This window comes from Fundulus heteroclitus, unplaced genomic scaffold (assembly GCF_011125445.2).
Source record: "Fundulus heteroclitus isolate FHET01 unplaced genomic scaffold, MU-UCD_Fhet_4.1 scaffold_212, whole genome shotgun sequence".
Classification (NCBI taxonomy): Eukaryota; Metazoa; Chordata; class Actinopteri; order Cyprinodontiformes; family Fundulidae; genus Fundulus; species Fundulus heteroclitus.
In genome coordinates this window covers 53,832-71,498 of record NW_023396624.1, presented here as the reverse complement: position 1 = coordinate 71,498, position 17,667 = coordinate 53,832, and the positions used below count along the sequence as shown (strand labels likewise).

Here is a 17,667-nt window from a genome sequence, read left to right as displayed (position 1 = left end):
CTCCTGGATCAATGTGAGCTTCTGTGCTTTCTGTGTCTCTGCTGGAGATTAAGTAAATAAATAAATAAACAAATAAATAAATAAACTGTAAATGCCCTGAAGAATAAAATTGTAGATGACAGCACCATGACACCAAGCTCTATCCTGCCAGGCTTATAATGTGTGCAACTCATGGCAAAGATTAAATGCATGTGTCTTGGGAAATCCTCATCAAACACAGATTGTATTCAGTCAGGCTGCCACATGAGATATCACACAGAGTGTAGTTAGAAAAGCTGGGAATTAAACCTCCAAATTCAAGCACTGACCTTTACTTCCAAGTCGACAAGAGCAACTGTTATTGTCAACATGTGTAATTCCTTGCTTTGGATGCCAGCATGCTGGCTGTGATTTCCAAATCAATGAGCATGTATTAGTGTAAAATCCCCCAGCACTCCGGGCTTTGCTCATGACGGAAGAATGAATATGGGGGGAAACAAGGACACCTCACGGGGCATCACACTTTCCAGCACTGGTCTAGCTGGTTGAAACCTGGAGCACGTCCATACATGTACACAGAGGATTATGTTGCAGTGGCTCTAATAAAAGAAACACAAAAGCATGTTTTACTGGCTGCCACTCCTTCAGTTAGTTAGGTTCTTTTTGCATCAGTGAAATGAGGTTTTACAAAATATTGTTTTCCCTTCACCAACTCTGCTTTCCATTTATTAGAATTGTATGTTTATAGAAAATCCTTCATGGGCTCCTTGAACCTACCCATGCTGGCTTTACTCATCATAATATAAGCAGCAAACTGGGCTGACCAAAACCACACAGAACCTATGGGCTGGTGTTAGGAAGATGGGAGATACCAGAACCAACTATGTAGACGACCTTAAGGGGCCTATATCATGCAATAGCAATGTTTTTGAGCTTTTAACTGTGTTATGATGCTATTCCTTCATCAAATTCATGCCCAAAGTTCGATTTTACTTGATTCCGGCATGTCTGAGTAATCCTTGTGAATTCTGCTGTCTGAGCAGCAGCTTCTCCCTGTCCTGAAAACTGATGACCAGGTCTACGTGGAGCGGTAATGACCCGCCTCCTACAGAAAGTAGCTGCCTTGACACACCTGCCCAGTAAACAACATGCCTAATGAGCCGATGTGAGGCAGGGCGCGATAATTTCTGCTCAAAGTTCAGACAAAGAGGCTCTTTTAACGCCTAATCTGCACTGCAACAGCAGCTGCTCTTTTTGATACCATGCCACATGAAGTGTTTCCCTGTAAAGACAAGTGTCTTTCTTCTGGGTTGGAAACATAACTGTAGAAAGTGCCTAATATTTCATAGCAAATGAAACCACCATTGTGCCAAAGGCAATATTTTATCATAGATACGATACCTATAATTGACTTTAGAAGACTTAAAAATCTTCATATAGAACCTTTTTACGCTGCTAAGAAAGCAACATGGATTTCCTGAACACCTCAACAGAACTCCAGGCTGTTTGCATCAACGCTGCATAGGTTACAGTAATTAAAACTACGTGGACAGTCTTTTCAGTACATTTACTACATTTCTCTAGTAAAAATATGCTTTTATTAGTCTTAAATCCCATTCCAAGAGAGAAACAGATTTTTGGGTTATCATTAGGTGTAACCTATAATCATTACAATAAAATGAAATAAGTCTTCAAACAGATCACTCTATGTGTAATACATTCATCCAATTAAATCAAATTAAATAAAAAAGTTTATTTACATAGCACCAATTTACTACATTTATAACAGAGTCAATGACAAGCAGCATTCACTCCTCCTGAAAGAGCGTAGAGCCACAGTGGACAGTCGTCTGCATTGTTGATGGCTTTTCAGCAGTCCCTCATACTGAGCATGCATGAAGCGACAGTGGAGAGGAAAACTCCCCTTTAACTGGTTCTGCTGGAGGAGAACCTCCAGCAGAACCAGAACCAGGCTCAGTGTGAACGCTCATCTGCCTCGACCCACTGGGGCTTAGAGAAGACAGAGCAGAGACACAGAAAGCACAGAAGCTCACATTGACCCAGGAGTACTTTCTATGTTAGATGGTAATAGTGGATGATCTGCCTCCCCTGATGATGTCACAGCTAACAGAACGGCAGACCAGGTGTACCTTCTATGAAGAGAAAAAGAGAGAGTTAAAAGCTGAAATAACAACAAACAATGCAGATTGGAGAGCAGTAGGAGAACTCAGCAGAGTTAGAGAAATAGACCCTGATGTCCTCCAGCAGCCTAAGCCTATAGCAGCATAACTATAGAGGTAGCTCAGGGTAACACGAGCCACTCTGACTAGAAGCTTTGTCACAAAGGAAAGTTTTAAGATTAGTCTTAAAAGTAGACGGGGTGTCTGCCTCACGGACCAAAACTGGGAGCTGGTTCCACAGGAGAGGAGCCTGATAGCTAAAGGATCTGCCTCCCATTCTACTTTTAGAGACTCTAGGAACCACCAGCAGACCTGCAGTCTGAGAGCGAAGTGCTCTGTTAGGAACATACGGGGTAATCAGAGCTCTGATATATGATGGAGCTTGAGGGTGCTTTATAATAATATTACTACCACCACTACTACTACTAATAATAATAATAACGGACAGCTGGAGATAGGCACCAGCACCCCTCGCAATGGATGGATGGATAATAACAGAGAAAGAGAGACAAAACCGAACAAAAGTGGAATTAGATAACCAAACAGCATAAAGATAACTGCTCTACAGGAAAAATCTGTATAACACAGATGATGAAAGCATTAATAAATGTTCTACTTTTAGTTTTATCAAGTATGTCTTTGACCTTTTGATAGTGGTGATAATATGCCACGATGCCTTGCTTGATAATAGGCACAACTGAGAGCACTGTCAAAACACTTTTTATCCTTAGAGGAAATAGAGTCTGAATGTATCAACATACTCTTATTCTGCATATAATTCCCAATGAGGAAAAACCTCAGTTTATATATTTTTTACCACCAAAAAAATCTGTCTCATAATTGTTTCTATAGCATCATAGCTTTTAAGCAAAGGAAGAACACCTCTTTAATCATCTGGATATAGAAGTAAATATAATTACGTCTTACATGCAAACTGGTGAAATCTAGTTTTGTGTTTTCTCATCAAGCTTTCTTGAGGACGTTAAGATCTAGTCCTGAGGGAAACCATGCGCAATAGGAAAATGTCTTGAGACTCAACTATCAAGTACAAGAAGTTTGGTTAAACATTCTTCAGGTCAATTGAATCCTGAAAGTTCAAATTGTGTTCATAAGCTATTCCATAAAACTCATGGTCAGCAGTATCTGGTTTGAGACTTTTTGTCAACTGCCTCCTCTTTTTACTACTACAGGCAGTTTGGCAGGTATCCACATGTAGGGATGATTTTACTTTGCTTAAATCAAAAGCTACGCTGTTAAATGTGGCTAGCAGCAAGCGCATCTCGCCTTCAAATCATTATATAGCTGTTTTATTTTTTATTTATTTTTTATTCTTCCATCAAAACTTGCTGTAGCTATTAGAAAGCTAACACATTATGAAATTGTAAATTACTATGTAATAAAGTGGTACATAATTGTGCTTACCTCAAAAGAAAAGGGTTAAACAGTAGAAACTATTCTCAAAGGGTTTAGATAACCATATTTCAATGGATGGAGTAGCCAGGATAATAACGAATGAAAAGGCAAATATTCTTTAAATGACCTTATCATAAAAGCACTGTTTAATTATTGTCAGAATCTTTTTCCTGCCAGTTTATTTGTTTATTTCAAAGAGAAAAACATTGTATGTTTTTTTATTTCAAAAAGGATTTTAAACTGAAATGTATTTATTCTAAAGTCTTGACACAGCCTTGACACAGTCAGCCCAAACACATCCAACACCTTTTCCATCCTCTGTAAGTAAAGGAGGGAACAACATAGTCCAGCACACACAATGGCTTTTCTTCAGACAAGTAACTGAATCTTCAAAGGCCATCACTGTGTAACCGAAAGACGAACAAGAGTGCGACCACAGCAGGCAGGAGATTACGTGATGGCATCAGAATCTCCAGCTCCCCCCTGAAAGACTCTGGAAGGTTTAGGGTTTCGGCTTGACAATAAAGCCTCTTGTAACACGCTGAGCAGGAAGCAGGAGGAAAGGATGGAGCAGGAGAGATAAAGACAGCCAACCAGAAGACATATCCATTCTCTGACAATACTCCTAATAAATCTTTTGTCTGACATTTTACAAATCCAAGAAGGAAGCTTGACATTAAAATAGAAAACACTGAATCATAGTAAATCTGTGCAGTGTGCTGAGAGTTTATGTAATATCCTAAAATAGAGCAATGGGTGACTTCAGTCTATAGGAGGACCGGAGAACGGCGTTATGAAATTAGGTTGGTTGCCTGGTAGCACCGGCTGGGTGGAAGCCAACTGTCGCTATCCTAATAGAGAAGACACAGAGCTACTGAGGTATAAAGCAGAGTGTTGTGCCTGCACAGGAATTAATCCCAACTAGTTTTTTCCTCACTCGTAAATTTCCAGTCCCTGAGAGGTAAACACTGGGCTCTCCTAAAAGAGCAGCACAGAAATATGAACAACATGAAATATTAAAGTGTAACAATAACACAACTATCCTTCATTTCTTTTTTTCTACAGGGTTTAATTCAAGTTCTTTTAAAGGAGATCTCCTATGCTTCCTCGTAGACAGGTTAGGACAGGTATATAGGCTATAAAAAACATATTCATTACATTTTTTGCACAAAATCATTCTGCGATAAGGAGATTTCACCTCCGCAGTTTCACCTATTTGGAGTTTCTTTCACTATCACAGCTGTTTTAGGGCTCTGCCACTTTAATGTATAGAAGCTGTAGCTGGCCGTGTCCATCAATGTAATGTCTACACTCGCTCTTTATACACGTGAAAAGTGGCTACAAACTGATGCACAATGGTACAACAGTACATCTCTGACCCTGAGTCAGACCCAGAAGCTGAAGGAGCGGAGCCTCCTGCACAACCAGCAAAGATGCAGCAACAGTTTCTGAATGCTGAGATTCTAAATAGACTCAGGGCTAACAGCAGCCTGTTCTTAGTGTTAGCTTAGCCTTAATGACAAGTCATGCTCATGCCTAATTGTGCAGCGCATACAGCGGTAAAACCAGCTGATGAAGTGGGCGGAGCTCCGCTCGGGTTGCTAGGTGAGGGGGGGGGGGGGGGGCTCACCTAATAATTGGGAGGTTTTCCAGTTTTCCAGGAACCAATAACACATTTACTTATTGCCAAAGAACAGCTGGAAGTTTTTTAGCACTTGGACTGTTTTTAGAAGAAGTGGGGGATGAAAAACAAGCTAAAAGTTCATTTTGCATAATAGGTTTGCTTTAAAATTCTACTTTTATTAAGATTTTTAATATTAAGATGAAAGTTTGACCACAAGACAAAGTAAAACATTATGCAAAATCTTAACAACTGGTTGAAAACCATGTAAAGGTTTTAACTCTCACCTACATCTTTAAACAACAAAATTTCCCACAGTGTGTTTTAATCAGTCAGACAAGTCATTTTTCCAAGTCCGAGTCTTTTATCATATCATTATGGGCAAGACCAAGTTAAATCTCAAGTCTCATAACAAATGAAATAAACATTTTCTAAACAAATCCTCAACATCTAGGTAACCTCAAACTATGCATCACTGGATGATCTAAAACTGTACTGTTTGTCCTCAATATTTTCAGTTAAAAGAATTTAGAAGAAACAACAACCTTAATTTCATTACGTAGCCATAAGGACATTTTAAGGACCGGCTCAGAATTCACACAGATTCACAGTTAACACACAGACACAAAACAATAAAAAAATAAAAGAAAGACATCATGTTCAAGAGTCAAAAGAGGCAGATAGCGGTCACTTTACAGAAGATGCAAGTTACTGTGCAATTGGATGAATGTATCAGACAAAATACTCCCTGAGGGGTTCAAACGTGTGCAGAGTCATTAGCAAAAATATAAATACCTAAAGTTAATTGATGCTCAAGTCAAAAAGACAGATAGCAGTCAGTTTACAGGATGATGAGTCTGACACCATGAGTCTGGGTCAAGTCTCAAGTCTTGGAGGTACAAATCTAAGTTGGATCAGAAGTCTGTTAAATTTTGTCATACGGAGAAAAGATCAGCGACCTGCACAAAGAAGCGTGTTGGCCCTCTGTTCTGCTGAGAGCTTTTTATAGGTAGAGAGAAGGGTTACTGGAGAGCGTGCTCTGAGGGAGACACATGTGGTGGTGGAGAGCCAGAGTCCCCACAGAGGCTAAGGGCGAGTCCATGTCCTGACATTTCCACTATTGTTCCAGTGAACAGACTATCCACTCTGACATATCCAGATCTACCTGAGAGGCATTAGTGGGGATTTTGTGAAGTAGGTAATGATCTAACCTTTCCGGGCAAAAACCTGGTTGCTCTTGGCAAATAAAATTTAAACTGCTGTCTGTATTACACCATCACACAAAAGAATGGTTCTTTTTTCTGACTGCTTTTGCTTTTCTAAAAAATCAGTAATTTACATATCAAATCTATGACCATGAAGTATTGATGTTAGACCATGTGTTTTGGATAGACTGAATTTTTGGGATATTGAACAATGTTGCCACAAAAATCTCCACGTGACCTGCTCTGCTAGTTCCACATAATGAGCCGTATATCAGGTTGAATCAAAGCAGCAGTAACTGGACTTAAAGGGTATTTCCAAAAGTAAGGAACCACACATCAGGTTTATTTATATGCACAGCACAATTCATACCCAAGGCAATCCAAAGTGCTATACATGCATAACAGGAATGACAGAAAGAAAATAACAAGGCAGCAAAGCATTGCACGAAATAAAATATCACATTCATGAATTAAAGCCATAAAAGAAAAGCAAAGAGTTGTAAAGGGTTCATTAGTCAGATTATTTCAATCCTGATTTAGTTTCTGTACGTTTCAGGTTTTCAGGGAGTTTGTTCCAGAACTGAGCAGTATAGAAATAAAATGTTGCCCCACCTTGTTCTCCACTCCTGGAGAACAATAATGATCTCATTGGCTGGGCTCTAGAACTTGACTTAATGCTGAGGAGGCAAAACAAATCTTTCACTCTTCAAACCCAAATAAAATCAAGTGCAGACTGCAACCAGTTGCCTCCAAAAGGCACTTCCTTCTTAAACAGAGTTTACCTGTAGGTCATTTATTACCAGCAATAATACAGCTGATCTGTTTTGGTCCCCAGAGGTTCCTTAGAAAACATTGGAGAACAACCAGCATGTTGAGGACCCAGGTACCCAGCAGACAGTTCGGGGATGAGGTTCTTATCCAGTTTACAGCAGGTCAAGCTAAATGAACACAGCATCCTAACAGTGATGCTTAGCAGTGGTAGCATCCTGCTATAGGGATGCGTTTCCTCAGCAGTTCAGTTAATAAAGTAGAAGCTGAAAACCTCTCAGCCTGTGGTTCAGACTGTTAAAAAGTGGACTTATGAGCCAAAGCTGGAAGGCCTCAAACCTAAACCAACTAAATGACCAAACCCACCAACTCAATGTTCACATTCACACTTTCTGTGCCTTAAAAACTAAAATGAAGCCATGCAGCTCTGTTGTCTGTGACGGGGGGAGCCTGCATGGACACATGTAGTTTATTGCAGCCAATAACACCACCAACACACGCCGCTGTACATACTGACCCAGCTCTTACCTTTCTGCATGAATAATGTATTTCTGTTATGGATTGTAGCTGCTCTTCTGCTTACTGCTACCTGCCTGTTTCTGACACGATCCGAGGGTTGCAATCCGAAGTCAAATCTATTGTTTTTACCCACGCACTAGGCAAACAAAGTTAATTCTGATTCTGAATCCGATAAAATGAAGGATGGAGCTATAAACAGGGCAACCCTGGAACACAGCAGACAGCCTGCAGGCGAATGGAGACTTTTTTTTTTCCAGTGCAGGATACTCCAGTTAGCTAACTAATGTTTGTAATTCTTGGAGAAGGTATAGATTTTGAAACAGAGCAGACCCAGCATAGTCCACACCCCAAAAAACAGAACCTGCAAATGATAAAATCTACTAGTCTACTAGTTTTAAGTGTTGTATTTTGCAATTTCCAGAATAAAAAGTGTGTGTGTGTAAATATAAAGGCTTTATATTTAATCAGTGGACGCTGCTTGTGGATGTTTGAAGACTTTGGGCGAGGCTGCATAAAATATTTTCCATTTCATCTCAGTTGCCATGGTGCAGCAACCTCTGGCCCAAATTCCTAGCCAGCTAGCCGACCTCAGACCTCTGCTAATGCTCCTTGTTCGACACACAGGGCCCTCGGCTGCTCGCCCAGGAAGGTCATACTTCAAAGTGACACAGACAGCAAGGTCACTGTCAGTGAACGCTGTTGGCAGATCAGTTGTCTGGTCCCAGACTGCCTCTCCCCTGTTACTGTGTGGCAAACGGGCCGCACTGCCACCAGCAGTCACTTAGCACGTCACGTCTGCAGGAGACACATAACAGCTGAGGGTCTGTGCAGCTTTTACTTTCAGTCTTTGTTACTCCGCGCGTTGCTGGAAGACGGCTGGCTGAAACGCCTGGACTAAACAGCAAAGCTTGCAAAAATTACTCCAATAATGGTAAACATACTAAATAGACTTGGCTCTTGGTTTTATTCATGTCAGCCTTAATAAGAGAGTGTGTGAGAATTCCTCTTCCTGTTTGGCACACACAATTAAAGCTGAATTCTCTCCTCCTTATGGGACACTGGGCGATGATGAGTAAGCAGATTCCATAAATGACCCAGCTGCTGGAGCATATTGTGTTTCGCCTCATCAGGGATTCAAAGGGACCGGCGGCAGATCAGCTGCTCACGTTCGCTCACGGCTCGGTCTGGAGCTGACCAGCCCTGCGTTTGAAACAAGTCCGCCGCTTTGCTTCAGCCGGATGCTGGTATGGATGTTACCCAGATGTGGAGCTAATTATAGCAGCAATCAGACTACAGTTGCCTTTTTTTAAAAATGGAAACACATTAGTCTGTAATGTGATATTAAATGAGTAAAATTTGATAGGTTGTAAACTGATGCAGGGATGTGTTTTGTGACTTATGGATTAGTGGAAAAAGTGAATCGTTAAATAAAATAAAAGAGATCTGAGGAACTTGACAGGAGCCTAACATCATATATAAGTTTTAAGTGAACAAGATTAAATGTATACTTACTGCTAACTGTGTCCAAAGGTCTGAAAGAGGAAAGCAGAAGTTAAATCTGAAACCCAGAGTTTCAGTCTGCATCCATTGATTTTTCTTCCAGGTCCTTAATGGACTGGCTAAAAATATGCTGCTTCTGGGTGCAGGTCTTATTTTGACAGAGATCCCCATACATCTGCCCTCTAGGAACAAATCAAGAAGTCAAGCTGCATTTTAGACGCTCCTTAAAGCTTTACTGGATACATTTGGTGATATTTTAACAAACAAAACCTGATATGGCTGCAGTTCAGACGCTGCTTAAATCAAGCTGAAGCCGAGCCGTTGCTGTAAATGCGCATATCAATTATTGCATATCTTCAGCGTTCGGCTGTTCTGGTTGCAGACATGTTAACGATTTTCTGGTAAGAGAAATGCAAAATGAGAATTATTTCTACCCTTTTGCACATTTGAAATGTAGTGTTTATAAAACAGTGGCGTTTGCTATTATACTAAACATAATTATCCAGTCAGGTTTCATTCACTCAAACAGAAAAACACACATCCTCAATTTTTCATTCCTGTTTTTCCGCTGTAAATAAACATCTAACAAAATGGGAACCTCTGACGCGTCTTGCAGAAAACAGCCAGCATCTGAAATAATAGAGACATTTAAAAGATAATATATTTTAGCCCTAACAATAATTATCTTCCAGTCAGAGCAAAGTAATTTTCCTGTCCATCTTTACTCTGACATCCATATGTGCTTTGGGTTTTTTTATAATCTGATACTGCTGGCAGAATATAATCCATAAATGAGTGTTTTAACCGATTTGAGGTTAAAACACTGGATTCAATAAATCTTAAGTAAAAATAATTTCACAAAAAAAAATCAAACAAGGAAGAGTTGTTTGCTGTCTAACTAAATAAAATAAATGTTGCTTATTTCTGAACTGATTCAATGTGCCCACTCCTGTAATTTCTCATCAAAACCAAAAATATTATTAATAACATCTGGAGCAGAATCAGTTATAAATTATTGTGCACCCCACAATTATCATTTATATGAAGAATAAAGAGTTTTGGCCCTAATACTGAACTGTGGTGGACACCACAAGTGGTCCCCAAGCATGATGATAGATTTTATAATGTTATAATTTACAATTTAGCATGACAGACTGTTGTGGATGGAAACAGATGGTTTTCTTTAAATCACTGAAAGGGGAGACCAGCCTTTATATTCCCTTTACAATGCCCCTATATAGGACATTTTGGGCCAACCTGTATAACATGATTGAATTTGACTTTGTAAAGTGCCTTGAGATGGCATGTTTCATGAATCTGCGCAAATAAATAAAATTGTATTGAATTCAATCCCGAGTCAATACAGAGTCAGAGCTGCACATTTTCTGGGGTATCTGCAAATCAGCATTATTGTTGCCACAGGTTCTCCATTGGTTTAGGGACTGGACTTTCACTAGGTCATTCATATACTTATATATAATTTGATTTAAATCATTTCATGTTAGTTCTGACTGTAGGTCCAGGGGTGCTGTGATGCTTGGAGGTGAAGTCTCACAGGTTTTTTTATAGGAACATCCTGTATTGAGCTCCGTGCTTTAAGAGAGCATCCTGGCAGCATGATGGTGCCACCACCTTGCTTCACAGTAAAGAAAATGTATTGAGGGTGATAGAAAGTGTTAGCTTTTCAACACAAATAGATTTTTATTGCATGTGTAAAACTCCAATTTTGTTCAAATCTGATTGCAAACTGAAAACAGAACTTCTTATATCAGTGCTGATCTTCTTTTAACTCTTCCATAAACCATTTACTTGTTTCACTTTGGTGTATGGAAGCTCAGAGCAAGCACCTTCACCCCCTGGTACAATGCCCATAAAGACTATTCTGTTCTAAAACGTTTCCTTTACCGTTATGTGTTACTCTGATCGACTGTCACATAAATAACCAATAACACTCTAAAGTTTGTGGCTCTAATGTGACAAAATGTGAAAAGGTTGAGAGTATGATATGAATGCCATAGTTACTTGAACATGATGCAAATGATTTATGTTCACATTCATAAATGGTTTTTGTTAAGTTTTTGATACCCATATATGCTGCAGTAAATATGTTAAACAATAATGTGTTGCCTTTAAGAAGAAAATGTATGAAAATGATGCTGCACCCATATTATCCTAAACAGCTAAGGATAAAACACGTCTTATCAAATGAAGATGAAAATCGAAACAAGTTGATCTCTGCACATCTCTTAATTTATATTAATGATCCACTTGAAAATCTCTCTCATCTTACATGCAAGCCCCTAATATTAAGATATATTAAGATAATAAGCCTACAAAGCCTGATTTATGATATATCACATGGATTTTGTGAAAGCAAACCTAAAAGCTGAACCTGATTACCTGATTTATCTTGTTGTAAATATGGCGTGTCGGTTTTTGGCTTCCCATTGGCATGTTTTGTCACTGATTCAGCCAATGTCTGAAAGTATTGAGTTAAAACCCTGGGATTCTCGCTGCCATTGTTGTTTCCGTCTATCTGACTGCAATGTAAACATTCTGTCGGCAGGTCTGGATAACAGAGAGAGAAAACAGCTCCTTCTCTCTTCTCCGCCTGTCCTGTGATTCAGAGCAAGCACGGCTTCTCTGAAAATGGAGGGCCTTGTCTTCGCCTCCTTTATTAACGTCAAAAATGTGGAGAGAAAACAGGCTGCGTGCTGCAACACAGAAAGAGCAGGATTATGGATTCACATGCAGGCGCTCTCACCTGCGCACACACACTCACACTTATGTATACAAATATTACACACCACAACACAGATGCGTACGACGACCTGCGGACTCACAGCCATACAGGGCCTATAATCCACATCATTCACCACATCCAAAGGGCTGAAATAGGCAGATACGGCATCGCTAATTCACACCTAAAGCACATACAAGAAGAGCAAAGTCGGTATTAGTGCTTTCCTTTAACCATGCTGCTCCGTATCAGAGCGAATGCGTCAGCTCTACCATGGTTAACACTCAATAAAACATCAAAAGGGATGAAGCTCAGAGGTCTGGACAAATACACACCCACACAGATACCAGATACAGAAAGTCTTTTGCTTCTCACACACGGATACACACTCCTGTGTGCATATTTAGCAGCTGCGTGGTGAGGCTGCAGCTCGCTGGATAAAAGGAACAGGCAGAACAGAAAACCGGTTTGCATCCTTTTCAAGGAAGAGCACAGAGACCGAGTCGACTGAATGCTAAATTTCTATTTCAATAGAAGGTCTGTGCGCCGTAGCTCCTCGCAATCAAGCTATATATCCTCTGGAACAATTGGCAATCTGGCAGGCAGGATAGACTAGTCAATGACAGGTACCACAGGAGCTGTCATCAACTTCCCATCAGGCTCCACTTCCCCCCAGTGGATGATTTGAAAGAGGAGAAAGACTCCTTTTAAAATTTTTATATCCAGAGGCAAAGGCATTTAATGGTCACTGTTCTGCGTGTTACACGAGGAGGTGGCATTATAAGCATGTGCCCGTGCCAAAACCAAGCTGTGACAGACAGCTCATTCATTATTCAATGATTTTAAATATTTCAGGGGAGCGACAGGAAGCCCGTGAAATAAATATTTCAAACACTGTGTTACAAAAGGAGGTGGTCTTAAACTTGTCTCGTATTGATTAAGAGGGCAGCGGATTCACTCTGTATGAGAAGAACATGTAGGCATGAGCACACACTCCAGAAATGATCTCAGTCTCATGTATAAAAATTAAAGACGGTTTTATTCCACGCTGAGGAGATCTTTGAAGAGAAACGGACCGCTGAACCAGAAGTGAGTCCTCTTAAACTGAGCTTGAAGGTATAATGTAGGGCGTCAGAGACGGTGCAACGCTGGACACAATCAGCTCTCTGTCCACAGACATGAAAAGGACAAGGCATCCTTTAAAATGCACAGGCACTCACCCACAAACTGAAAAGTAGCTGCTGCCCACAACTAATTCTCCTCACGCAAACCCCAGACATCGCTAAAGCTGGAGAATACAGCTGCCGCAATTATGCCCCCCTCCAGTAGCTGCCTCCCCTGGCGATACGAATGTTGCACCGGAGGTAGGAAAACGAATGGCTTCGCAGACACGCACCTCCTTCCTCAGCAAACACATGCACAAGAATGCAGATAGACACGGAAAGATTCTTCTCCACAGAAGGGAGTAGCCTGCTCTGCGTGAGCCGTGGAAGACGTGGCCAAGTTTGCAAAACTGGTCAGAATCAAGAATCACTTCTTTTCAGGAAGCTGTTTCAGTCAGGCTGAGCCTCTTCCCTCCCTAATTTAAGTGATAAGCAAAGATATATTCTCTTACCTTCAAATATTATCCAAACTCCCATAGTGCACAAGATGAGCCGTCACAAAGTAAGCTCAGTGCTGCTCCACGGCAAAGGCAAAAAACGGTGAAAATCCTCCAAGTCTCTGAGAATCAGAACCCAATGGAGAGCTGCTTCTGGTCAGAACTTACTTTCTGTGAACAGGATGTCCTTCACTCAATCTGCATATAATCCATTCCCTTTATACTTTCCTGGTTCAAGGCGATTTCGGGGTGACTCCTGCCGTAATATTCCAACCTGACGCGGGGAAACAATGTCATCAATTCTTCTTGGAGATTGATGCGTGAAGAACTGAGCAATATGAGGAAAAAAGCAGCTCCACTGCAAGCAAATCCAGCCGGTCCTCTCTTCGGCAGCTCTTCTCTTGCCTTCAGAGTGAGATTCAGCATCTGCTGTTCATCCCCACATCAAGAGGAGGGTGTCCCCCCCCCTTCCCTGCTTTAAAGGATGGAAACTTTCACGCACCTCCGCCTAAGCTGTAAGATGTGACAGTGGATGCCAGCGAGCCTGGATTATGTCTTCTTTCCCGTAGTATCCTCCCTCATCAATGGATTTTATCCTCTCATTCTCTCCAAATTTACATTTTTTGCGGCTCGCTCCTCTCTGCAGCGGATGCTGAGAAAGCGGCGGAATGAGACGAGCTGCTGGTTCTCCCTCTGTGGGTCTCTTTCTCTCTCCCTCTCTTTCCTCCAGCCCTCCCTCCATCGTACATGCTCCCTCCCTGCCTCTCACTGCACCTCCCCACCTCTTCCTTCTCTCACTCCCCCTCTCCTTCCCTCTGCACACACACACATAGATATACACTTCTCTTGCTCTGACTCTTGACAATTACTGCTGTGCCATTTCCAGCCTTGTCAGACAGAAAGGTTCACCGCCCATACTCCATAGAGAAACAAATAAGGCCTGATAAATATGTAAAATCAAAGAGATATGAAGAGAAGGAGCGACTGCATGAAGAAGTGCATCGAGCAAAGAAGCAATCGAATCTCCCTTCTTCATCCTCCTAACCTGATTGCTAAATATCCCTGGGGCTGATGCTGTTTTGCATCTCATCTCTTTGTCATAACTTCTCTGTTCACAGGAGTCGGCTTGATGCTAGCCAACTGTCAGGAGTGACTGAAGAGGAAGACGAAAATAGCAAGCAGCAGGAACATACTGCGTAGAAACAAGGACAATGCATGTGCTGTAGCAGGTGCAAAGTTATGTAATTAGCTACTTTAGAAGAGTAAAGCGCAGCCGCTGCGTGTGCATACCCGCTAACCAGTTGTTAAGTAGCAGCACGCAGCGATAAATAATGTAAAGCAGAGAAAAAAAGAATTGGTAACATTTATTGGAAAGTCTTCCACAGTATATACTGCAAGACCAATAATGGCATAAACTATTAGGCTATTATTTTGCTAAACCTGGACTTCCCAGCGAGTCTGGTGTTTGTTTTCTGTTTACCGTGTAACCCCTGACACATTCGTCCATTTTTATGAAACACAGAATAACAATTTCACCTCTCACTATGCATTTGCGAGTCCTTTCCGCTGCTACCTTAGCCAGGAGTTGCCTACAGTAATTACAAGTTGCACACAGACTTGGCAGAATTTTTACACCCGATGCTCTTTTTGACACAACCAGGATTTGAACCCGGGTCCTTCGTAAAACAGATGCAGACTTTGCCTCCTGGCTACACCACCGAGGGGCAAAAACACCTTTCCGCTATGCATAAGGGAGGAAATACATAAAGTATACTGATTATGTTTTCCCTGTTCATGATGAGCCATTGCAGACCTGATACTGTAAAGCCGAGGCAAAAGTAGCAGACCCGTTTCTTTTCAGATGCTTAGAGAACTGACGTCTCTGTTCTGGTTTCCGTACAGAAATCAATCCAGCAGCTGCAGATCATCCAAAACGCTACTGCCAGAACTCTAACCAACACCACGGAGAATGGATCCTATCCAGGCGTGGAGCCAGTGTCACATTACAGAGGGGGCGGGGACTTCTAGCGTTTTTTGCCTATTTCACTTGTTAACAATTCACATTATGGATCTGGGGCCTCATTTATAAAGCTTGTGTACGCACAGAATGGGCCGTTTGCATGGAAAGCGACATGCCTACGTCACTTCCCATGCAAAGGTTGGGATTAATAAAAGCAAAATAAAAAGTTTAAGACGGGGAAATTGACGATGCAGATGGTAAAGGGGTGAATAGCAGCCAAACTGCATCGTGATTCCTTTCAAACTTCAATCTTGGTCACGAGGCTTCTAAACCGCAGTGGTATTCATGCTTGCGCTGGTGACACAAAAGGACCTTTCAAACAAATAAAAGTCCATAAGCCATCTTACATCCTAAAAGTCCACACATTTTATCAGGGTTCTCCAGCATCACATGACCACCAGGGTGACGTGTTCCACGGTTTATTATTGTGACGAGGTGTGAGACAGTTAATAGCTGCTGTAAATCCACTCGTGGCGTGATGCTGCGTGGTGGAGAGAGTAAATAAACATGGAGGACGTGGAAAAACAATGGTAATAGTTTATGGACTGATTTAACAGAGAAAAAAAATAATTTTTTCTGTGCTGCTTGCATTTTCTTAAAAAAAAAATCAGTAAATACATTTTTAGAATGTGATAAACTTCTTATTTTGATTTTAAAAGTTTTGTCAATGTTTTTTAGTCACAGGCCATCAGTCTCCAACGTCTTATCCGCACGCTTGTGTAAAGAGCATTTGAATCAATGCATATTTTCTTGCTGTATAGCGCTCTCACAAAAATCCCAAAAGTCCTTGGATCTGAGTCCATTCAGGGTATTTATTGGGGAAGAAACCAACACATGAGGAATAAATGAGAATATTAATGAAAAGTTGATTTATTTCAGTAACTCATCACTATGTGAAACACATTTAAATAAATCTAATTAATTACTTAGAGACTAATGTCTTCAAGCCTTTATTTTTTACTAATTGTGATGATTTTGTGCTACAGCCTTTTAAAATGAAAGGCAGATATGGAATGATGTGAGGGAAGTATTAGACACATGGTTAAATGAATTTCATGAGATTAAGTTCTGCTCTCCATGTCCTGCTAGAAATTAACTGGAGGAAAAAAAGTCTCTCATTGGTCTTTTTGCACCAACGCTATTTTTACCACTGCCAGATGGCACAGTGTGGCTGAAAATGTCTGTGAGTCAACTTAAAAATGTGACAAATGTTCTAAAACTGGACCAGCATTCTATGGGGTTATGTGTTTTAAAACATCCTGTCTCCTTCTTTTTTTGACCACTCTCTGAAAAAGCTCTCCAGCTGAGGCAACGCCACAGACGCACCTGAATATCATTATTTATGTGGCTCATCTTCCAACAGTCCCTCTTGAAACTCACATTCCTGAAAGCAAACAATTATACACGCTTTGTTGTTGCTTTCATAACAAACCATGGGCATGAATGAACAATCTAGAATTTGCTAATTTTTCTTTGATTTAGTTTGTTTTGTTATTTACATTGTAATTAAATGATTCATTAATGATAACTTTTATTGCCACCTTATTTTAGTAATGAGAACAAAGAAGTGCATAACTGTGCAAAGCAAGACAAATGATACAGTACATGCTTTTGAAGATATTTTACAAATATTCAGAGCGGTGGTGTGTATTCAGCCTCCTTTACTCCAACATGGCTACATTTAATCCAAAGCAACAAACTGCCTTCAAACATTATGTAATTAGTAAAAACGGTCCACCTGGGTGTAATTTCAGTTTAAATGCACCTGGTCTGTTTTGGCCTCAGGGGTTCCCTGCAGTGTTTCCTAATCCTGGTCCTGGAGGCACACCGCCATGCATGCTTTAGATGTTTCCCTTCCTCAACACCCCTAATTCGTATGGTTGCCGTTCAGCGAAAGGCTGTTAATCAGCCAAAAGCAATCACATGTGCTTAAACAGGGGAACATCTAAAATATACAAGTCAGAGGGCCTTGAGGAACAGGGTTGGAGAACATTGCATTGTAGAACATTATAGAACATTATCATGAAGACCAAGGTCCAGTTTCCAGCAGGTTCAGGTTCTACAGAACCTCCCAGAGCTCTGATCGTCATCTGGACCTGGAGAGAGGATGGACCACCTTTAG

At 40.9% G+C, this 17,667-nt stretch overlaps 1 long non-coding RNA gene across 2 annotated transcripts in view; it reads right to left on the bottom strand.

The window, feature by feature from the left end:
- Positions 1-14,256, bottom strand: part of LOC118559062 — a 219,057-nt gene extending 204,801 nt beyond the window's left edge. For both annotated transcript variants that reach the window (XR_004928622.1, XR_004928623.1), the window contains exon 1: positions 13,541-14,256. This is a non-coding gene — a long non-coding RNA (uncharacterized LOC118559062). The remainder of the gene's footprint in view (positions 1-13,540) is intronic.
- Positions 14,257-17,667: the final 3,411 nt, after the last annotated feature.